The 23,211-nt window shown below is 49.4% G+C and overlaps 1 protein-coding gene across 4 annotated transcripts in view; it reads right to left on the minus strand.

The window, feature by feature from the left end:
- The window catches only part of TIAM1 (TIAM Rac1 associated GEF 1), a 394,514-nt gene extending 386,778 nt beyond the window's left edge, over window positions 1–7,736 (minus strand). For 2 of the 4 annotated variants that reach the window (XM_086675833.1, XM_086675832.1), the window contains exon 1: window positions 7,579–7,736. The gene's annotated coding sequence lies outside the window, so the exon portion shown is untranslated. The remainder of the gene's footprint in view (window positions 1–7,578) is intronic. The other 2 variants (XM_086675835.1, XM_086675836.1) reach the window with 1 other exon arrangement.
- Between the last annotated feature and the right edge of the window lie 15,475 nt (window positions 7,737–23,211).

Genomic DNA, 23,211 nt, shown 5'->3' on the forward strand with positions numbered 1-23,211 from the left:
GTGACAGAAGCTGGGGGTATAAGATGGAGAGGGGAGAGCTGAGAGGAAAGACAGATCCAGACACCGATATTCTTATTTGACAAAGGGGAGGTCAAATGTCACAGTCTTCGGTTGACGAAACTAAATGAGAGGTCTATGTAAGTAACAAAGAATGAAGACTAATCAATATAAGAACTATAAATATCAGCAGCAAAAATCTGGAGAAGGAAGGAGGTGAGAAATAAGCAGCCTAATTGTCCTTCATCATAACAGGAAGCCGATAAATAAAAATAGTATAAGCATATTATTTAGAGATACAAAGACAACCACCAGAAGAACAAAAAACAAAAATGAACAAAAGTGATCATTTCAGGAGAGTACAGAGTGGGCGGGAATAGAAAAGGCATGGGAACAAAAACACGTTTCACGTAAGCTTGTCTGCTATGAGTTTGTTAATGCTATATGGAATTATTATTACTTCACACCCTGTTTTTAGAAAGAAATCAAACTTGGCATTACTTGAGATTAGGAATATGGATGAAATAAGAATATACCTTGATGGCAGGAAAAATATTAAACCGGATCATCACCACTGAGTAAAACTGTGATTGAAATCTAACCAAGCAGCAGTCTCTGTTTCGCTGTCCTGCCTTCCCCTCCTTGCGGTGTATCCAGTAAACTTCTATCCCCTTTAAAAATAAATAAGTAAATATATTTGAGCAAAATAAGCAAATATATTTGAGCAAAATTGACTCAAGTTTTACAGCCAGAGACTGCATCCATATTAAGGCAAACCTGGAAATGTATGTTAGATCTTTAAGGGACCAAGAAACATGCACAAAGCCTCTACTCTCTGCATGGCAGACAGACGGTTAAGAATCCTCACGCGGGTCAGGGCACGGGTGGCAAGAATATTCAAAAGACCTAAGATCACTGTGGGATCCAAAGGGCATTTCAGATGAAAGAAAGTGCATATGGCATTCTCTCCCTCACAACGGACCCCTGTTTAAACACACATTAAAAATGAAAGGGCGAGGGGCACCTGGGTGGCTCAGACAGTTAAGCATCCCATCTTGACGTGGGTTCGAGCCTCACACTGGGCTCTGTGCTGACAGCTCAGAGCCTGGATCCTGCATCGGATTCTGTGTCTCCCTCTCTCTCTCTCTCTGCCCCTCCCCACTCACACTCTCTCTCAAAAATAAATAAACATTAAAAAAAAAAACCACGAAAGGGGGAAGGTGAACACTGCTCAGCACCAAAACCCAGCAGAATTTGCCACCGGGGAAGTACCACACTCAGTTATTTAAAACCTCATCACAGTTACAACTCTGACACCTGGGACATGATTCTGGACAGCTAAACTAGGACGCTTCTGAGGGTGTCCAATGGTTACGCTAGGCAGTGGGCACGAAGGAGTGTCCCAGAGCGCTTGGGGCCTCACAGGCATGGAAAGGGGCTCCGCGGGGACCAGAACCTAGGGGCCCCTCCAAGTCCTCACCATCCCTGTGCCATGGAAAGACATAGAGATGCACATTTTGCAAAAAAAAAAAAAAAAAAAAAGGCAAACACTAACACATTGCCTCGGTTTGGGTCAGGCTCCTTTTAAGTCCAAAAAACCCAAAATCCACATACAGAGCTCAAGGCAGAGTGATCCCACAGCTCTGGGCCTCTCAAACACTGCCCAAAAGGCAAGTCGCCCCGGCTAAATGAGTTCCAGAGGCTCCCAGAGCTTCCTGCTGGAAATCTTCATTTGGCCGCAATTCAGCCAATGCTCTCCACCCAGCCCAGGTGATGAGGCTGTGTCAGATGAGATCGTGTTCCGGGGACAGGGGATAAGGGACATGAAGAAGCCCTGAGATGGTGAGGCTTTGGGCTGGAATCCTAAAGACATGGGAGGCCTCCACGGTGGCAAGGGGAGGCAAGGCAGACCCCCCTCCCTCAGGGCCCCTCAGACTCAACCTGAGGCAGACATCAGGCCCGCCCCACCCCCTCTTCTGAAGGGCAAAGGGTAGAAAATCCCATGGACCCCATTTCCGTGGTGGACAATTCCACAGGGAGAATTCCCAGACCCATTCGCAGACCCTAACCTCCCCCTCCCCCAGGGTTGACCTGGGGGCTTATCCAGGGCCATTATCACCTCTGCAGAGGGCAGAGGAAACTAGAAACAGGCACCAGAATTGATCTATATTTACAAGGTTAGCAGCTCCCAGTGGAGCAGGAGGAAGAGGAAGAGGAGGGGGAGGGCGGGTGGGCAGACAGAAGCGCTCGGGGCTGGAGGCAGCCATTGCAAAGACAGGTTCCTTCTGCAGGATTTCCTGTCTCCTCCGTGGGCACAGAGAACAGTGTTTGGGGGTTTTAAGGAAAAGCAACTGAACTTCCAGAACCTAATCACTCATCCCCTCCCCCCACCCATCGCAAGCCAAGCTGGGGCACCCAGATCCACAGTCTTCCAACCACTTAATTCCTCACACATCTGTATACTGATCTGTAGGTCTTTATATAAAATCATGTTCTTTGGGGGGCAGATGATGTAGTTAAATAATACAAGAGGCTTTTTTAAAAACCCTTCTCCTTCATAAAGTCAAAGCGGCCCCGGCCAGAAAAACATGCAATATCTTTCATATCATACTTTGGTTTTCCCAGGGGTCTGCAAAACGCTAGGACCCCCATTCCCCCAACTACACCCAAGTGTCCCTTTATGGAAAGAAACTTTGTGACAGCACTAAAACTCAAAGGGCCTTGGCCCATTCTGAAACTGAGGATGCACTCAGCTGAAAGAACCTTCCTCCCACAGAGCTGTTCCCTGAGTCATCACTCTGTTAAACGTCCTTTGAAGACACACAATTGACCAGCTCTCAGATCATGGCAGTATTGTGCACCCCCACCCCCCAACACTTTTGCTACCATTTCAAGGAACTGAGACCCTTGCAGATGAATGCAAGCCTCTGAGCTCAGGCTCAGTCCACGAGGAAGGAACCTCTTCACCTAGCAAAAGAGCTCCAAGGTCTTCTAGAAGAATCTCACAAGAACACAGGAGGAATCTTCGCATAACCACAGTCTAGACCTTTATGAGTTTCTTAACGAGGTCCCTGGAGACCCAGAACAGTGAAAGTCTTATGCTGGAGGGATGTGGAGGAAGGTACAGGAGATTGGGAAGGGGATAGAAGGGAAAAACCCACCTAACTAGTAATATCTGGTACCTTTCACACTAGACCATTGTTTTCAAAACATTCTGTTCCTGGCTGAGTACTGCTTAATTTTTGAGTGCCTCTTTTATTCAAGTTTTTTTCATTTTTCTAAATAAGTGATTTGGCCTACAACGATGAGAGATAACTTTTTTTTAATGCATTTATTTATGGGGGGGGGGCAGAGAAAGAGGGAGAGAAGGAATACCAAGCAGACTCTTTCTCCTGGCGCTCAAACTCCTGGAGCAAACCGTGACACCATGACCTGAGCCAAAATCAAGAGTCTGATGTTTAACCAACTGGGCCACCCAGGCGCCCCAAGAGAGAACTTTTCTTTAAATACAGGGGTCATTACCTAAATAAAACTGATTATTTAGGCATGAACTGACCTCTAATTTGGAACTGTTAAACAAACAAACAAACAAAAAAGACACAGAAAAGTGTTGCTGGGGCCTGTTTTTTCTGGTCCTGTATTGAGAAAAATCAAACAAAAAGACAGACATACACAGAAACATATACTCTACCCATCTGCTTAATTTGGAAAGGAAAATTAAATGCACACATGTACAGTATACACACACATGCACACACACAACTCCCATGGAACAGTGTTTAGGATACAGGAGTCCAGTCTACGGCCATACCACCCTGAACGCGCCCGATCTTGTCTGATCTCGGAAGCTAAGCAGGGTCGGACCTGGTTAGTACTTGGATGGGAGGATGCAGGAGTCCAATGACCAGAGACAGTGAAAATGAGGATCTTTCTCCACTGTAAGCCTGCACCTGTGGGGTTCAGGAATCTGTCCATCCCCCACAGGAACCAAATTCTCCTTCAGCCTTCCCACCTTTGCCCCTCCTGCACTCGCAAACAGCAGAAGCCCCTGCCTTCGCGGACTTCTATTTGAGGTTTCAATGTGATCCCTGTGTTCTCACCTGCCTTCCTCGCTTGGGAAAGCACAGGCTTGAACTTTCCATTTATTAAAGTGCAGTCTCACAAACCCTTCTCCTGCAGACAGTAAGCTCCTTGTGGAGAGGAAAGAACCAAGTGTTCACAACCAGCACACCCAGTAGGCCCTCAGCAAGGCTCTGGGGAAGAGATTTCCGGCCAGGCGCTGCGGAAAGCCTGGGGTTCAGTGAGCCGCCCCAACTGCAGGAATTTTGACCAGGAGGAGACTGGGCCAGGCGGGGAGGGGAGGAGAGGGAAGCTGGGAGGGAGAACTGCAGGGGAAAAGGAGAGGAAGTCTTTGTCCCCGCTCCTTGCAGGAGCATTAGAGAGGAGTTAAATTGTCAGCTAATGAGATTTCCTAACCACGTGCTCCCTTTTAAGTCTAGGCCCCCAATTGATTTGATCCCCAGATGGCTGCAGGGGGCACAGCTGCCTTTCAGCATCCCTAAGGGCCAGAGAATTCCCAGAACAAGTGCAGGAAGGCTCGGAATCATGGCTAGGAGAACTTTAAATAGGTTATCTCGTACATTAATTGAGACCTAGCAATAACACCACTGGCCCCTCTGTTTGCAGGAGTCGGCCACCTCTTGGGGTGACTGAGGCAGGCCTGGGGAGCAGAACAGGGTTGGGAGCATTCTCTGTGGGCTTCTGCACCCGCTGGACAGACTTGGGTTCCAGTCACTCACCTAGTTTCTGTCTGTCCGTTGGCTTTTGGGGGCCAGTTAAGACCCCTGAGGTCAGGGCACATGGGTGGCTCAGTCGGTCAAGCGTTGGACTCTTGGTTTCGGCCCAGCTCATGACAATCTCACAGTTTGAGGGTTCGAGCCCAGCACTGGGTTCCACACTGACAGTGCAGAGCCTACTTAGGATTCTCTCTCCCTCTCTCTACCCCTCCCCCACTCACTTTCTCTCTCTCTCTCTCTCTCTCTCTCAAAATAAATAAATAAGCTTTAAAAAAAAAAAAAAAAAAAAACCTCTGAGGTTGACATTCAAAGAATATGTTATTGGACCTAACCCAGTAATTTGCCCCAACCAGCAAAAGGGGGTTGAAACTGGAAACACTTTTTCAATAATATCCTATGTTGTAGCCAAGTCTGAGATTGTGTCTCTTAAACTATCTGATTATGAGCTGTACAGGAGTTTTTCTTGGTTTTGTTTTTGTTTTTCCTGTATGAAACTGGCTTCTCTCTTAACCTTAAAAAAAAAAAAAAAAAAAATAGCGGTGTCGGGCTGGTGGAGCCGAGGAAAAACAAGTCAAAACACATTGACGGCATTTTGAAGATATTCAATGAAATCAATTCTCCCTTTCTACCTTCCTTAGTTAGTCAACAGCCTGCACCTTTAGTTTATTTCTCCTTTATTCAAAGATAATTACTTAGCAACTTTGGTGTTTACCAGTCAAAAACAAACTCCCTGGCGGGGCTCTTCATTATGGGGTACAACAGAGCATATTCTAGAAACCAGAGATTTACTAAACTTCTGCCACAAGACACAGCTCAAATTTCGCTTCTACCAGGAAGTGTTCCCTCCCGGCCTCCAGGTATCTCTTTGTTCAAACCTCCCTCCATCCGGGTCCTAATCACTTTGCACAGTGGCCATTGGTTCATGGGGCAACCGCTTCCCACCTGGACAAGTCTCCCTCCTCCAAACCCAGGCCTGGGCCTCTGCATAGCCTTAAAGGAAGAAGGAAGAAAGAAGAAACAACTAAAACCTAATGGAAATTCAAACACATAAAATGGAGCTGGAAGCGATTAGATAACTATAATTAAACCTAAGGCCAAGTAAAACAAGCCCTGTTTGAAGCTGAAAGCAGTCTTCAAGCTTTCTAAAATAAAATAGGAGCCAGGGAAGTGGAGAATAGGAGAAGGGGGAAAGACACAGGCTAGCTATATCCTCTAGAATAGATTCCCTCTAACTGGGAGACACCATTCCAGTGTTTCATCTGTGACAGTGCTGTGCTAAAACTAGGGGTTTTTAACTGTCGTTTAAAACCCGCCACAAATGGGAATACACGTTATTCCCACTTTACAGACTCGGAAACTGAGTAGCTCAGCCTAGATCACTCAGCTTGTGAGTGACACTGAGCAGATACGGGAACCCGAGTTTGTCCGACCTCTGCGCCCAGGCTCTCAACCTCTGCTCCAGTTCAAACTGTGCACCAAGTCAGCACACTCGGGTAACCCGATCGCTACCGCTCGGACTCAAGGATGCCCCACAGCTGCTCTGCGGGACCGCGTGGGTACCATTAAAAGCGGGCATGGATTGGCCAGCGTCCCCAAGGGCTCGCGCGCGTCCTTCAAGACTTGGCAGCACGCAGGGAAAGGCAGGCTCGGAATTAACCTGGGCTGATCCGGAGGCAAGGCCAGAGGATGCTACTGGAAGGGAGGTGAGCTTGGCTCGGTCAGCGCCCCGACGGCCGTCAATCTGAGGACCCCTGGCAGGGACAAGGCTCCTCTGGGTGCACAGGGCCTGGGGGCCGCCGTGCGCGGCAGGGACTAGGCGCGAAGGCGCCGTCTAGTCGTCTTTTCCCTGCAGCATCTCTCCAGGAGGCCGGGGGAGGGGGCGTCACCTGACAGCACGCACCAACTTCTCCCAGCTCGGAGGGGGCGCGTGGCGGCAGCCTCGGGCCGGGGAAGCGCAGCGCGCGGCTCTCGCCCAATGGCGAGGTCTGTAAACAAAAGCGGGCCCCACGCGGGTCCCCCAAAGGGCGGTGAGCTGCGCAGCGCAGCACGACCCTGGCGGCAGAGCCCGCGAGAGGGCGAGGCGGGGTCGGGATCGGGAGCCGGGAGTCCTCGCACAGCCCCCGGGATCCCGCACCCGGACCAGTCATTGTCTGCGCGCGCGCAGAAGGCCGTTTTAAATGCCTCCTCCCAGGTTAGCCACGGGTCCCCGGCCCGGTGTGCCGGCCCCCAGGCTCTCCGTCCCGCGTGTCCCGCCCTGAGCGCTGCACGGATCGCCAAGGTGAGAGCCGACAACGTCGCCGAAAACCCAGGCCTGGAGGTGCCCAAGTCAGGGACGGAGACACACACACATACACACACGCGCACGCACACGCACGCCCTCCCCGAAGTTGATAAAAATCAGCCGACAAATACAAACTGCCTCCGCCGCCGCAGGTCAGCGCCGACCTCCTGCTGCCGAGAAGACCAAATGCCAACGCCTGCACACTGTCACTTTCATTCGGCACCGGGCACCTGGGCGCCGCTGGCTCGTCCCCCTCCCGACTGCTCCCTCGCACGAGGGATGTTTCCTCTAGCTTACCCTCGCCAGCTCCTCACCTTCCAAGTGTGTGAACGCGAAAACAATACGAGTAAAACCCAATCGGGGGGAGCTAGGACCCGCCGGGAGCCCCAGTGTGCGGGAGACGGGGGTCAGGACGTGCCCGACACGGGTAGAGCGGCTCCGGGCATCCTCACCCCGATCCCTCGGGACGGCTTCGGACAGCCGGCACAGGCCCGCGGTACTCACCCGCGACGCTCGTCCCGGATCTCCGCGACGCCGCCGGGGACAATGCGGGGACGCCGGGCTCCTGGGGCTGCGGGCGCCGAGGCGTTCGCGGCGTTGCAGAGCTGCGCGCCCGACGGCGGCGGCGCTGCTCGGCCCGGCCGCACTCCGGCCCGCTCGCCGTCTGCCAATGGGAGCTGTCAGGGCGCCTCTGCCGGCGGCCTTGTGGGCGGGGCCACGGGAACCCGTGGGAAACGGAGCTCCGATTGGGCCGCCTGACAATCGCTCCGCCTCCAGGCGGCCAATCGGAGGCGGCGGATACAGGAGCGGGGCGTTCGGAGTTGGGCTGAAGAGTGACAACAGGAGCACGCTGGGTACCCGGGCTGCATCCCGGCCGGTGGCGCCAAGCTGGAAGGATGCGGGTGCCGCGCGCTCCGGCGCTGCCACCCCACGAGGGTCTGGCAGCGCGGCCTTGGGAGAGCGGGGGAAGGTAGCAGAGGCGCGGCGGGCTGGGGAACCGCGAGGGAGCCCCTAACAAAGCAGCTTCGGGAGGGCCGAGCGGCCTCCGCCTCCTCCGGCTATAGGTCGACGAAGCTGCCTGTCACTCTGCATAGGTGGAGGTGGCCAATGACGTACAGAGAAGGAGCTCGAGTTGGCGTGCGCGCGCGCGGCTCGGCATCCGTGGGATTGGTCGGAGGTAAAGGATTTTCCTGCCACCTAAGGCTGAGAGGAAAGGGGAAAGGAACGGGGAAGGGGAAGAGCCAGAAAACGTACCTGCGACACGTGGTCTGGCTTGGGAGGCGTGTGTCTGGCTCTAGGGGGAGACAGGAACTTTTTTACGAGGCAGGAAAACCCTAACGTAATGCCTCCCTGTGGATGCTGGGGGATGTTTGCGCTAACCGAGCTCCAGGTGGGGCACCGTGGCCTGAACGGAATCCTGGGGAGTCCTCGACTCCCCGGGATGACCCACCTTGCCCAGCGAGTGAACTTAAAATCACAGCGTGGGGCTTGGGCCTTAACATCCACCCACTGGGCAGAGTACGTGACTCGGGCTAGGTTCACACGGACCTCTTGCTGCCTTCTGTAAAATCCGGAAACGACCCTGGCAGTTTACCTTTCGCGAGGTTCCGAGCGACACCGAAGCCGGGACGCTGACAGTGGAGACACTAACGAAGCTTTCCCCACGCTGGGCCAGTGCTTCCTCCTCACCTTAAGAGCCTTGGACTTCACCATTAAGAACAAAGGCTGGGGAGACTATTCTTTACAGCCCGAGGGGTGGGAAGACCTGGGCTCCCGGGGTTATCTGGTTGAAAACAAAAGGAACCGCAAAAGGAATTGCCAGTGGCCTACAGGGTAAACCTGAACTGGAAAACGAAAAATCATCCTTGACTTCCCCCTCCTCCTTCTCTTCTTGCCTGCCTCCCAAATCCATGCCCTCCTCCAGGTTTTTTCTCACCCGACCACAGGTCTTTCTGCCCCCACCCTCTTGAAATCTATTCTCCCCTCTGCGGAATCATCCTTCTAAACTGAAAAATCGTATTTTGGGCCCTCACCATTGGGTTCTTCCCTTTCCCCAGAATACCCTCCCCTCCCTCACTTAACAGCTCCTACCCATTCTTCAGAACCCAGTTTTGCAGGCAATACATTCATGCAGTAGACATTTGCTGAATTCCACAGTACAGCAGTCTTGTAGACACTGGAAACTTCCTGTATGGTCAAACTTAGAGACCCCCCCCCCCAAGCTCCTACTCCCTCCTTATATTACCTGGGCTGAAATTGCCAGTTAAGTATGTCCTCCGCCACCAGCACAGAACTCCATTCCATCCAGAATCTTCTCTGTCTTGTCCTCTGCTGTTTCCCAGTGCCTAGCACAGTACTTGATATATTTGGGGCACTCAAAAATATTCAGTCAATAAATATAGACGAGCTATAATTAGAGGTAAGAGCTTTGAAGATTTGAAGTGCTTCTAAAGCATCAGTTTTGAGAAGTAGAGTTAGGATAGTAGATGGAAGAGGGGTATGTCAGCCAGATGCCATGATGGGTGTTGCAGGGAGGTTTCTGAGTGAAGTTTGTGAGATTTTCCAAGACACCCTTTTGGGGCGCCTGGGTGGCGCAGTCGGTTGAGCGTCCGACTTCAGCCAGGTCACGATCTCGCGGTCCGTGAGTTCGAGCCCCGCGTCGGGCTCTGGGCTGATGGCTCAGAGCCTGGAGCCTGTTTCCGATTCTGTGTCTCCCTCTCTCTCTGCCCCTCCCCCGTTCATGCTCTGTCTCTCTCTGTCCCAAAAATAAATAAACGTTGAAAAAAAAATTTTTTTTTAAAAAAAGACACCCTTTCAAAAAACTACCTTCATCTCAGCGAATACCTTGCCCAAGCTTCTCAATGGAGATAATTCTTGGGTGAAGCTTTTCATCCCAGGAGAAAGAGCAATTTCTTTTCTTTTCTTTTCTTTTTTTTAATGTTTATTTTTGAGAGAGAGAGAGAGCCCAAGCAGGGGAGGAGCAGAGAGAGGAAGAGATAACACAGAATCTGAAGCAGGGTCTGGGCTCTGGGCTCTGGGCTGTCAGCACAGAGCCCAACACAGGGCTCAAACTCAGGAGCCCTGAGATTATGACCTGAGCTGAAGTCTATGCTTAACCAACTGAGCCACCCAGGTGCCCCAAGAGTATTTAAGTGGTTACAAGCCATCATATTGGACGGGGGGGGGGGGGGGGGGGGGGGAATACACACACACACACACACACACACACACACACACATACTTCTGAGCTCAGCGTTTTCCCCAAAGTATGTTCAAAAGTGCGTTTGGCTATTCTCTGGAGCCAGACTGCCTACTCTCAAATCATAGCCCATCATTTTCTAGCTGTGACCTTGGGCAAGTTACCTCAGATCCCTGTGCCTCGGTTTGCCCATCTTTATAAAGGAGATGACAACAGTCCCCACTATATAAGGTTGGTATCGGGATGAATGAGTTAGGATCAGTCATGAGCTTAGAAGAGTGCTTGGCATATGGTAACATTAAAGAATGTTCATTAAATAAACGTCTTCCACTGGAGACACATGTGGCGGGACCTGCTGAAGCCATCCGTGTCAGTGACAGGCTACTACATTTAGGCTTTCCTGGGAGTAAGCAGTTGGATTTCTCTTCTCTGCCTCACTCCCGGCTGCTACCTGTTGTTAAGGACGTATCACTGTTGCCAGGTGAACTTCAGATTAATCCTGAGTGGCCATCTCATAGCCTTGGGCATAGCTCTTGCTGCTCCTAAGAAATCTGAAAAGCAGTTAAGAGAACTCAGGAGTTAGACTGGCTGATTTGAACCCAAGCTCCACCAGCTCTGAAGCCTTGAGCAGGTTACTTAATCTTTTGTAAGCCTCACTTTCTCATTCTATAAAATAGAAGTAACCCCCTAACCCATAAGGATGTTGAGGGACTTAAAAAAAAGGTCACACACAGGGGCACCTGGATGTTTCAGCTGGTTAAACGACTGACTCTTGATTTCAGCTCAGATCATGACCTCACGGTTTGTGGAATCGAGCCCCAGGTCAGGCTCTGTGCAGACAGTGCAGAACTCATTTGGGATTCTTTCTCTGCCCCTCCCCTACTTGCTCGCTCACTCTCTTTCTCAAGATAAATAAATAAGCGTGAAAAAAATTGTAATAAAAAGTCATACACAGTACATGGTATACACTCATAAAAGTTAGCTCTTGGGTTTAGCTAAGTTAACTAAACACTCTGCGTCACAGTGTCCTCATCTTTAAAATGGAATAATGAGGGGCGCCTGGCTGGCTCAGTGGGTAGAGCATGCAACTCTTGATATCAAGGTCATGAGTTCAAGCCCCAAACCGGGCGTCGAAATTACTTTTTAAAAGGAAGGAAGGGAAAAAAGAAAACTGAATAATGACATTTCATTAAGTGTTTGAAAACGCTGAATGAGATGGTATGAGAAAAGCTTAGCTCTTTGCATAAAAGGGAGATGGTTACAGAGGAAACCACCGTTTGGGCTCTTTCCATCATCCACTCTCTCTCTCTGAGCCCCACCTACATCAACACACTCAGAATCTGCTCAGGGCTGAGCACGGGAGCCTTTCCCACAATCACAATTCTACCACTGAGGTTAACAGAATCAAACTTCTCCGGCCTTCGGGTACATTTCTTGACCTCAAAAACCGGAAAAGCAACTGTAGATCTCTGCTGTTTCTTTGCTAAACACACTTAGCTTGCCACTCCACACTGTGGCAGAGAATGGGGCGTTTTGATTAAAACACAGACAAATGCCATCTGGCAGAGTAGTCTGGCATCCCATCTCCTGAGGGCATGGTTGACATCTCAAGAAAACACAGCGTTGGCATTAAGGAAAAACATGGAGTGGTCAAAGGCGGAATTAAGGGTTTAGGACAAGAGAACCAGAAGAAATTACATTTCTAGTACCTGACCTCAACTCCAACCACAAGTCAACATTTTCTTCCCCGCTATTTATTGAAAGCCTCGCAAAATATAAATGTAGGTAAGTCACAAGTGGCCCTCCCTAGTAAGGCTACACCGGGGAGATGGGCCCATGTCCTTACTCCCAGCAGCCTCTGTTCCTGACCTGGTCTTCCTTTTGGACAGGTGCCCCCTAGGGGCACAGCTGGTGTTTGTTTGGGTCGCTGCTGTAATCCTTGTCTCTCAGACGTCTCTCAGAATAGAGTCTGGCACAGAGAAGACACTCAATAAATGTTCATGGAATGAATGAAGTTGACCCTCTTGAACTCCCTGTGACAGGGACTTTTAGCGTTTACTTTCTTTTTTGTCACTTAGTTGCAAATGTCCTCTTTAAGAAAGAATGAGAAGCAGGGATGCCAGAGTGGCTCAGTGGGTTAAGTGTCTGACTGTGACTCAGGTCATAATCTTGTGGTTCACAAGTTCGAGCCCTGTGTCAGGAGGGATTCTGTGTCTTCTTCTCTCTGCCCCTCCCCTGCTTGTGCTGAGTTTCTCTTCTTTCTCTCTCTCAAAAATACACATTAAACATTTTTTTGAAAAAAGAATGAGAGGCAGCCCATGAGACCATCCATCTCCAGCAGGACTTCCTTCGTGGTAGAGAGGGCAGCTTCAGTGTAGTTTTGTCTCCAACTAAATTTAGGCTCCCTGAGGCTATGCTTGGCTCTCCTGGAGCTTGTACACTGTATGCGTTCAACAAATGTTTCCTACAAAAGCACTCACCGGTTGAGTTCTCATGTACTCAGAACCAGGAGAGAGATGAGAATTGGGTTGGCCAAGGCAACTGTTGATAAGTTTGTTCTGATTCACCCTCAGTCTCTTGCCAAGACCCCCTTTGCCCCATTAACCCCCTTTAGACAGGGCTAAAATCTAAAATGGGAAAGTTCTGGGGCACCCCGGTGGCTCAGTCGGTTAGGTGCCCAGCTCTTGATTTCCGCTCAGGTGATGGATGATCTTGCAGTTTGTGGGATCAAGTCCGGCACTCGGCTGTGCACTGACAGCACAGAGCCTGCTTGGGATTCTCTGTCTCCCTCCCTCTCTGCCTCTGCTGCTCGCATGTAAGCACACTTTCTCTCCCTCTCTCTCTCAAAATACATCAAGTTTTTGTTTTGTTTTGTTTTTTTATCCTTTCTTACGTTCCTGAGATTTTCTTTAACAAACCAGCCAGGTCACTACTGAATTCTAAGTTCCTGACAATAGGTTCAGAGAAGCTAAAATCTCTGCCTTCGGGACCTGGTAAGCCATTGCTTGGGTGGTTTTCTTCTGCAGTACGATGCTCTAGAGCTTTGCTGTGTATTATTCTGTCACACAGCTGGAGACCTCTTTAAAACCTGACCTGGGTGTTTCCAAAAGCCCCACCTTTTGGACTGCCAACACCCCACCCCATCCAGAGAGCACAAACTTAGTAGATAGGACTGTGACTCTACCCACTGCTACCACAGGGTTTCCAAGTGACATAAAAGTGACATCAACTGGCTTACTTTATAAGCATCTGGAATGACAAGTAAAGGATGATGAACACGCTATCTCACTGAAAGTGATAATGAATTTGGGGGCGCCTGGCTGGCTCAGTCTGTAGAGCATGCAACTCTTGATCTCGGGGTTGTGAGTCTGAGCCCAACGTTGGATCTAGAGATTACTTAACAATTTGCTTTAAATTAAGTAATTGCTACACCCAACGTGGGGCTCAAACTCCCAACCCTGAGATCAAGAGTTGCATGCTCTACAGACTGAGCCAGCCAGGTGCCCCTGAAAAGTGATAAGGTTTTTGAAATTACCTTGTAGGGAGGAGGGAAGAAGGAAACAAAAAGAAAAGAAGGAAGGAAGAAGTAAAGGAAGGAAGAAACAAAAAGAGACACAAAACACTACTCTGGAATTTCCATCAGGATATTTAAACTCGTCTGCCTCCTGAGCTGACTCTATCCAGGGCAAGCTTAATGGGCATGTGACCTGTGTGGTTTGAAGGGCTCCACACCTGGTTTAATGCTCTGCTATTACGGTCTTGAAATTCCTAATTTATTTCTTCAATCCTAATTTTTGAACAGGGAGCCCTGCATTTTCATTTTACTTTGGGCCCCGCCAATTATGTAGACTGTCCTTCCCACATTCTTCCACTGTGGGGGCGGGGGTGGTCTCATCCTCCGTCCTCCTGGACCCCCAGCTTGGAGCTTTCACACAGCAGGCACTCAGCACAACTGTATTAAGGGGTTCAACATAAATGTAGAGTGTCATCTGTCACTGATATGTCAGAATTGATGGGTCAAGCCCAGGAGTTACATAGAGAGTTGCCTTTGAGAGCATGGAGATCTGGGGCAGCAATGACATTAAGCTGACAAGGGGACACATCTGGATCTTCTGACTAAAGATTTCCAAGAAGATAACCAAGGACAATCCAAGAGCCATGACGACCCCCGGGGAGGATACCCCTTCCCATCTCATCATGCTTCACCTTATGAGTCAACTCGATTAGGCTACAGAGTGCCCAGACATTTGGTCAAACAGTATTCTGAATGTGTCTATGAGAGTGTTTTACGTGAGATTAATATTTCAATCAGTAGATTGAGTAAAGCAGATTGCCCTTCTTCATGTGGATGGGCCTCATCCAATTGGTTGAAGGCCTGAATAAAACCATATGGCTGAACCTCCCGGAAGGAGGACTTCCTCTTGCCTGACTGTATGATCTGTGACACTAATCTTTTCCTGCCTTCAGACTCAAACTGAAACTTACACCATCAGCTCTCCTGAGTCTCCAGCTTGCAGATGACAGAGCTTGGGATTTGTTAGTCTCCATAATCACATGAACTAATTCCTAATAAACCTTCTCCCCTTACATCTCTCTCTCTCTCTCTCTCTCTCTCTCTCTCTCTTTCTCTCTCTTTGTATAAACAAACATCTCCTATTGATTTGCTTTCTTAGAGAACTTTGGCTAATACACATCCCAACAGTGTTCCCTACAACCATTCAACCATTCAGTGTTTCTCAACAGCTGGTCGTTTGAAATCGTGGTCTGTCAACCAGCAGCAGCATTGTTGGCTCATTTCAGAAATGCACACTCCTGGTCCCCATCGCGGACACACTGAATCTGAATCCCCCCCATCTTATTAAAATCCTCAAGTAATTCATCCACACATAAATTGGGAAACACATCAGCCTTCTTTGAAAACGAAAGCCACCTAAGAGTAACAACAATATTAAAAACAACTTCCTAGGGGCACCTGGGTGGCTCGGTATTTAGTGTTTGACTCTTGATTTAGGCTCAGGTCACGATTTTGTGAGTTCGTGAGTTCAAGCCCCGCACTGGGCGTGGAGCCTGCTTGGGATTCTCTCTCTCCCTCTCTCTGCCCCTTCCCCACTTGCACTGTCTCTGTCTCTTATACATTAATAAACCTTAAAACAAATTAAAAAAAAAAAACTCTAATAAAAGAATTAGTTTAATCAGTGTTTTCTTACCTGAGGTGACATGTGGAGAGCAGGGTGAAAGAGGGTCCAGAAAAGGACTGAGGAAGCCAGGACATTTTCCCAGCTGTGACAAGCCTTCAGTCATGGAGACAAGATGGAGGAAGCCTCAATATGCAGACCAGCATGCCCAACCAATGCATAGAAATTCAAGGTCAAAGAGGCCGGGCCAGACAAGTCAGGCCACATCACAGCCGGGGAACTTAGCACTCCCTCCTCTGTGTAATGTGCTTGGTTGCGTTTTATTTTCTGTGTTTTCACTGAAATGGCAGTTTGTGGAGAAACTCTCCCACTTGGCTGTGAACAGGCTCTGAGCAACAGCAACACTTTCTGCAGAATTGGCAAGGACAGCACTGTGGAATATTTCAGAAACTTCAAGGCAAAGGGACAAACAAACAACCACAAAAAAGAAAAAAATCCCTCGAAACGTGTTTTAGGGCGAAAGAGCTGGGAATCAGAAACAGTTACCGGGAATGCATCCATGGGGGTCTTCAAAAGAAAACCAATCAGATACTATGTTTTCCACCTCAGCCCCCCTCCCAGCCTGATGATCCACACGGGAAAGAACGAAATCTCCTCTGCAGACCAGAACTACTGCATGGCCGTGGGTCTCTGGGCTGCCCTACCAGGTCTCGGCCTAATGAACCCCCGCTGTCTCTTTTTATTGTAATTGACACACACATTATGTTGGTTTCAGGTGTGCAACATAGTGACTCGACAAGTCTCTACACTCTGCTGGGCTCGCCGCGCGTGTGGCCGCCCCCTGTCCCCATACAACACCACTGCCAACATCCCTCTGCTGTGCCTTTGCGACTCTCCCTTCATTTATACGCCTGGCGGCCCGGGGAGGGCAAGAGCAGGTCAGAGCTGCCTCATTCCCACTCTTTCCCACCCCCCCCCCCCACCAGCACCTGGCTGGAACATGCCAGAACACACGCTTGCTGTCCACCTGCCCCACACCATCCATTTAGTTTCACTTCCACACAAGTGTTATCCAACCCCCAGTCTCACAGAATGGTATGGAAACGGTTGGAAGGTAGCCACGCTGCCTCAGCAAAACAACCAGTGGACCCAGAAGAAGCTTTACCAGGAAGCAAAGTGGTGCAGTGGAGCCACAGCCATAAACCTCTCTTCTTGGAATAAAGTGACAGCCCATTTTCTCACTATGCACGCACACAGACACACATGCACACACACGTTCTCTAGAGAAGCCGTAGCTAAAGACAGAGAGGCTGGGGGGGGGGGGGCGCGGAGAAAAACAAAGACTGTGCCCTAAGTCAAATCTTGTCTCTGTTCCTTACCAGCTGTGTGACCTTGAGGACGTTTAGTTAACATCTCTGTGCTTAATTGCCCTTGTATTATCTCAGGCCTGCTGTAACAGGGTACTATACACTGGGTCGCTTACACATATATATATATTTTTTAAATTTTATGTTGGGGCGCCTGGGTGGCTCAGTCGGTTGAGTGTCCGACTTCGGCTCAGGTCATGATCTCACGGTCTGTGAGTTCGAGCCCCGCATCGGGCTCTGTGCTGATGGCTCAGAGCCTGGAACCTGCTTCTGATTCTGTCTCCCTATCTCTCTGCCCCTTCTCTGTTCATGCTCTGTCTCTGTCTCAAAAATAAATAAAAAACATTAAGAAAAAAAAATTTTATGTTTATTTTTGAGAGAGAGAGAGAGAAAGAGAGAGAATGCAAACGAGGGAGGGGCAGTGAGCGAGAGGGAGACACAGAATCCAAAGCAGGTTCCAGGCTCCGAGCTGTCAGCACAGAGCCCGACACGGGGCTCAGACCTACGATCCGACCCGCGAGATCATGACCTGAGCTAAAGTCGTGCACTTAACTGACTGAACCACCCAAGTGCCCCTAAACATTTATTGTAATTTAGAATAAATTAAAGCAATTAATTTTCTTACAGTTCTGGAGACTAGAAGTTCAAGATCAAGGTGCCATCAGGTTGGTTTCTGGCAATAGCTCTCTTCCTGCCTTGCAAACAGTTGCCTTCTTGCAGTGACCTCACCTGGCATTATCCTCTGTGCACAGAGAGAGGACCCTGGTATGTCTTCCTCTTCTCATAAGGACACTAACCCTATTGGATTGGGCCCCTACCCTGTGACCTCATTCAACCCTAAGTACCCCCTAAATGCCCTGTCTCCAAATGCAGTCACACTGGGGGCTTAGGGCTTCAACCTATGAATTGGAGGAGGGCGGCTCAATTCAGTCCATCACAGCCCTCATCAGTAAAGCAAGGCCCAGAGTCCCGCACATCTCATGGGACCTTGTGAAGATGCAATGATTTGAAATAGTAAAGAACTTAGAATAGCACTTTGTGCACATTTAGAGACACGACAGACGACAGATTCCTGACTCATCTACAGAAAGCCAGATTCATTTCATTTTCCTTTTTTTTTTAAGATTTTATTTTTAAGTAATCTCTACACCCCATGTGGGGTTTGAACTTACAACCCTGAAATTAAGAGTCACATGCTCTTCTGACTGAGCCAGCCAGGAGCCCCTGGACTCATTTTGGACAAGCTCACTGCACATCTCTCCCAAGATACCCCAAAACCTTCATGAACTTAACATGTCCATAATCTCTATCTGCTCCAACACCTTCCCCAAACAACAACAAACAAATCCCAATAACCCTCCTTTTTTAAAGGTTTATTTATTTGGGGCACCTGGGTGGTTCAGGCAGTTAAGTGACAGGCTCTTGATTTTGGCTCAGGTCATGATCTCATGGTTCCTGAGTTCAAGTCCCATATTGGGTTCTGCACTGATGGTGCAGAGCCTGCTTAGGATTCTCGCTCTCTCCCTCTCTCTCTCTCCTTCTCTCTCTCTCAAAAATAAATTAATAAACGTTCTTTAAAAAAAATAAATGTTTACTTATTTATTTTGAAAGAAAGAATGTGCCAGCACTGTCAGTGCAGAGCCCACACAGGGCTCCATCCTGGGAGCCCTGAGATCACGACCTGAGTCTAAATCAAAAGTTGGACACTTAACTGACAGAGCCACCCAGCTACCCCCAAAACCTCTTTTTTGTAATTAAGATTTTATTTTGGGGGGCTTCTGGGTGGCTCAGTCAGTTAAGGGACTGACTCTTGGTCTTGGCTCAGGTCATGATCTCTTGGTTGGTGGGATACACCTGTGTTGGGCTCTGTGATGACATCATGGAGCCTGCTTGGGATTCTCTCTCTGCCTCTCTCTCCTCTCTCTCTCTCTCTCTCTCTCTCTCTCTCTCTGTTCCTCCCCTGCTCCTGCACGACCATTCTCTCCCTCTCCCCCACCCCATTCTTTCATTCAAGATAGATAAATAAACTTTAAAAAAGATTTTAGGGGCACCTGGGTGGCCCAGTCGGTTAAGCATCTGACTCTTCATTTCAGCTCAGGTTGTGATCTTGAGGTTTGTGAGCTCACAGCACAGAGCCTGCTTGGGATTCTCTCTTTCTCCCTCTCTCTCTCTCTCTCTCTCTCTCTCTCTCTCTCTCTCTCTCTCTCTCAAAATAAATAAACTTTTTAAAAAACCTTTATTTTAGGTCATCTCTAACACCCAACATGGAGGTTGAACTCACAACTCTGATATCAAGAGTGGCCTGCTCCACTGACTGAGATGGCCAAGCGCGGCCTCCCACCCCACTCCCATAACCTTGCCACCTAGAGGGACAGTGTCCAGGCTAGAAAAATGGGAGATAGCATGGGCTTGCTTCTCATCAACGAATGCCCAAGCAGTATCCATGGGTAAATCCAACCTTTGAAAGGACTCTAGAACCCTCCTCTCTGCAGGCCACTGCTACTGCCCCTGACCAGCTCACACCCCCATCTCTAATAATGGCAATAACCTTTTCACTGGTCCCTCTCGATCCGCTTTCCATCCTGGTCACTCTTTGGGAAAGTCTCTCTGCCGAATGTAAGACAAAGAACATTTATTTGACCTGGCACGGAAGACCCATCCTGTGTTTTTGTTTTTGTTTTGTTTTTTTCATTAAAAATGTTTTTAAATATTAATTTTTGGGAGAGAGAGAAAGACAGAGCGTGAGCAGGGAAGGGGCAGAGAGAGACACACACACAGAATCCAAAGCAGGCTCCAGGCTCTGAGCTGTCAGCACAGAGCCTGACACGGGGCTCGAGCCCATGAACTGTGAGATCGTGACCTGAGCCGAAGTCGGATGCTTCACCGACTGAGCCACCCAGGTGTCCCCATCCTGCCTTTCTGACTTCCCCCAACTGCTTCCAAACTTGTCCTGCTCCCCATCTACCTGAAATGACCCAGGGCTCCCCAGACAACCTCTTCTCTCCTCGGCCATCTGCCTGGAATACCTCCTTGTGTCCCAGTTCTCTCTGTCCGGTATGATCTTGCTCTCTGCTCAAGGTCAGGCTGGACCATTATCTCCTCTGAGGGACCCTCTTCTTCCTTATGGCTACTGACCACCTGCCATGTGTGAGGCTTTACATTACGCAGTTTCTGATTTGACTTTTCATTTCATATTCACATCAACTTTTCAAAATGTGTCCTATAACCTCCATTTAAAAGATAAAGAGATTGAGTAACTTGCCCCAGGTCAGAGCACTAATGAGAGATCCTCCCAGAGGGAGGCCTCTGATTGTTTTCCTAGCCCTTGCTTCCCCGCCTCCCGACAGAATCTGCCACTCCATTTTCAGAGCTGACACACACAGCCCGTGTGCATGACACTTGCCACATTGTATTTGAGGCAGGAGACCAATCAATCTTGGAGGAACAAAACGTGGACGAGGGCGTTCGCAGGAATCTCCGCTGGAAGGCCCGGCTTCTTGTCGGGACCCAGTGTCCTAGCTTCCCAGAGGGTCTGTGGGCCTCTTTAGTGGGTCCAGGACAGGTGTCTTTACCACTTTGGTGGGGGGAAGGTAAGCACTGATTAGGGACACGCCCCAGTTTCGCAAGCATTTAAAACTGCCCTCTGTGCATTGTGAAGTGCCAGGGTTCCAGGCAAGAGGAAATGCAAAGACAGCAGAGCTCTGGCTTCTCCGGGCTTCCAGAGTTCCAGAGTGCGCAGCGGGGGAGAGGCGAGCAGGGAAAGCAGGAACAGAAACGCTGTCATCCGGGCCCGGAAGGGAGGTGCAGGGTGTCTGGCAGGAAGCAGCTTCAGGCTTCTGCACGGGAACCCCAGAGTTTTGGTGCCGGCTGCTGTGAAGTCAGATCAGTGGGGTCTTCGAGGGGGTATAACCGTTTGACTTGTTTGAGGGTTATTTATTTATTTTCAGAGAGAGAGGGAGTGGGGGAGGGGCAGAGAGAGAAAGGGAAAGAGAATCCCAAGCAGGCTCCGTGCTGTCAGCACGGAGCCGGAGAAGGGGCTCAAACCACGAACCGGGAGATCACGACCTGAGCTAAAATCAGGAATCGGATGTTCAACCGACTGAGCCACCCAGTTGCCTCAACAGTTTGACTTCTTTTTTTTTTTTTAATTTTATTATTATTATTATTTTCTTTAATGTTTATTGGTTTTTGAGATGGGGGAGCAGGAGCAGCAGAGAGAGAGGTAGACAGAGAATCTGAAGCAGGCTCTGTGCTGTCGGTACAAAGCCCAGCGTGGGGCTCGAACTCAGCAACCATGAGATCACTACCTGAGCCAAAGTTGGATGCTGAACACCTGAGCCACCCAGGCGCCCCTAAAGATTTTTTTTTTTAATTTTTGTAATGTTTTTATTTTTGAGACAGAGAGAGACAGAGCATGAGCAGGGGAGGGGCAGAGCGAGAGGGAGACACAGAATCTGAAGCAGGCTCCAGGCTCTGAGCTGTCAGCACAGAGCCCAACGCAGGGCTCGAACTCACAGACTGTGAGATCATGACCTGAGCTGAAGTCGGATGCTCAACCGACTGAGCCACCCAGGTGCCCCAAGATTTTTTTTTTTATGTTTATTTATTTGTGAGAGAGAGTGAGAGAGAAACAGAGCATGAGTGGGGAAAGGACAGAGAGAGAGGGAGACACAGGATCCAAAGCAGGTTCCAGGCTCCGAGCTGTCAGCACAGAGCCCAGGGCAGGGCTCGAACTCATGAACCGCAAAATCATGACCTGAGTGGAAGTCGGACACTTAACCAACTACCACCCAGGCGCCCCCCCAACAATTTGACTTTTTAAGGACTGTATTAGTCCACTGGTGCTGCCATGACCAAGTATCACAGACTGGGGAAATTTATTCTCTCGTTGTTCTGGAGGCTGAATTCCACCATCAAGGTGTGAGTAGGGCTGGGTTCTTCTGAGGCCTGTCTGCTTGGCTTGTAAACGGCCACCTTCTCCCTGTGTCCTCACCTTCTCCCTGTGTCCTCACCTTCTCCCTGTGTCCTCACGCAGTCTTTCCTCTGTGTGCAAGCGTCCGGGTACCTTCCTCTCTGTCCCAACCTCCTCTTCTCACAAGAACAACAGTCATACCGATCAGAGCCCCTGCTAAGGATCCCATTTTAACACCATTAACTCGTTAAGGCCCCATCTCCAAATACTGCCCCATTCTGAGGTGCTGGGGGCTAGGAGTCCAACAAAGCAATTCGAAGGGGAGGCCCAATTCAGCCCCTAACAAGTACCACCACCCCACACACAACTGGGAGCGTCTGGAGTCAGCGTAGAAACCCTATTCCCAGCGTGTTCAGCTCTGTTTTCTTAGTCGAGTAGTTGTTTGTTGAATTGGATTGAATTCTTTGGTTAGGTAGCAAAGGGCCACTGAAAACGTGTCCTCTCCCCTCGGAAGCATTTCTTCCCTCCTTTTTGAAAAGGAGAGAAGAAACACATTATTGAGATTTCTAAGTGTTTCTTTGAGAGCCTGAGAGGGAAGGAGAATGGCGGTCACTGGGCTCTAGTGTCAGAGAGAGAGGAGCCGGGCAGAGGAGTTCTGTTCTCAGGGCCCCAGGGGGAACTGGCCTCTGCTGGGGAGGGGGGCCCTTTCTCAGGGTGCTCCACATAGTTAGTCCGCATTATTTCAGGTCAGGACTCAGCCCTCTATAGGTGCCTCTCAATAGCTTCATTAATCCTATTCTTAGGATTTAAGTTAATTTAAGTTTTTTCCTCTAAAACAATTGTTGCTTTTATGTTTCAAAACGTGTGGTATGTAAGAAGCAACATTCCAGGGCCTTCGAGTCCCTGTTACTGCGATTATTTCCTTTGATTGGCCGAACGCAAAACGCTGGCTCCCAAACGTGAAAACCAGTAACTGAAAACAAATGCCCGATGCAGCCGCCCCGGCACTTGTCCCCATGTATTTAGTTATGATTCTTATATTATTTCTCTGGCCAATCGTCAGGAATACAAAATGTTCACAACTATTTTTCCCCCATTCACCACTCTAACATAATTCCCGGTTGGAAATCAAGACCTTGGATATTATTGCAAGGCATTGTATTTATTTTTTTAAGTTTATTTAGTTTTTGAGAGGGAGAGAGAGCAAGTTGGGGAGGGGCAGAGAGAGGGGGAGAGAGAATGTCAAGCAGGCTCCACGCGCTCAGCATCGTTGAGCGCAGAGCCGGATGCGGGGCTCGACCGGAAACCGAGAGTCAGGTGTGTTTAACCCACTGAGCCACCCAGGTGCCCCTGATAAATACCACTTTAACGAGAGGTTGTCTCTCAAGTGAATTTTGTTTCTACTTGACTGACCTGTTACCTTAGTGCCCTACTGCGGCTGTAACAAATGATCTCAAATTTGGTGAAATGACACAAATTTACTCCTGGAGGTCAGAAGTCCGAACTGGGTCTCACTAGGCTAAA

Source organism: Puma concolor, chromosome C2, assembly GCF_028749965.1.
Source record: "Puma concolor isolate L17-30 chromosome C2, mPumCon1.1.hap2, whole genome shotgun sequence".
NCBI classification, from domain to species: domain Eukaryota; kingdom Metazoa; phylum Chordata; class Mammalia; order Carnivora; family Felidae; genus Puma; species Puma concolor.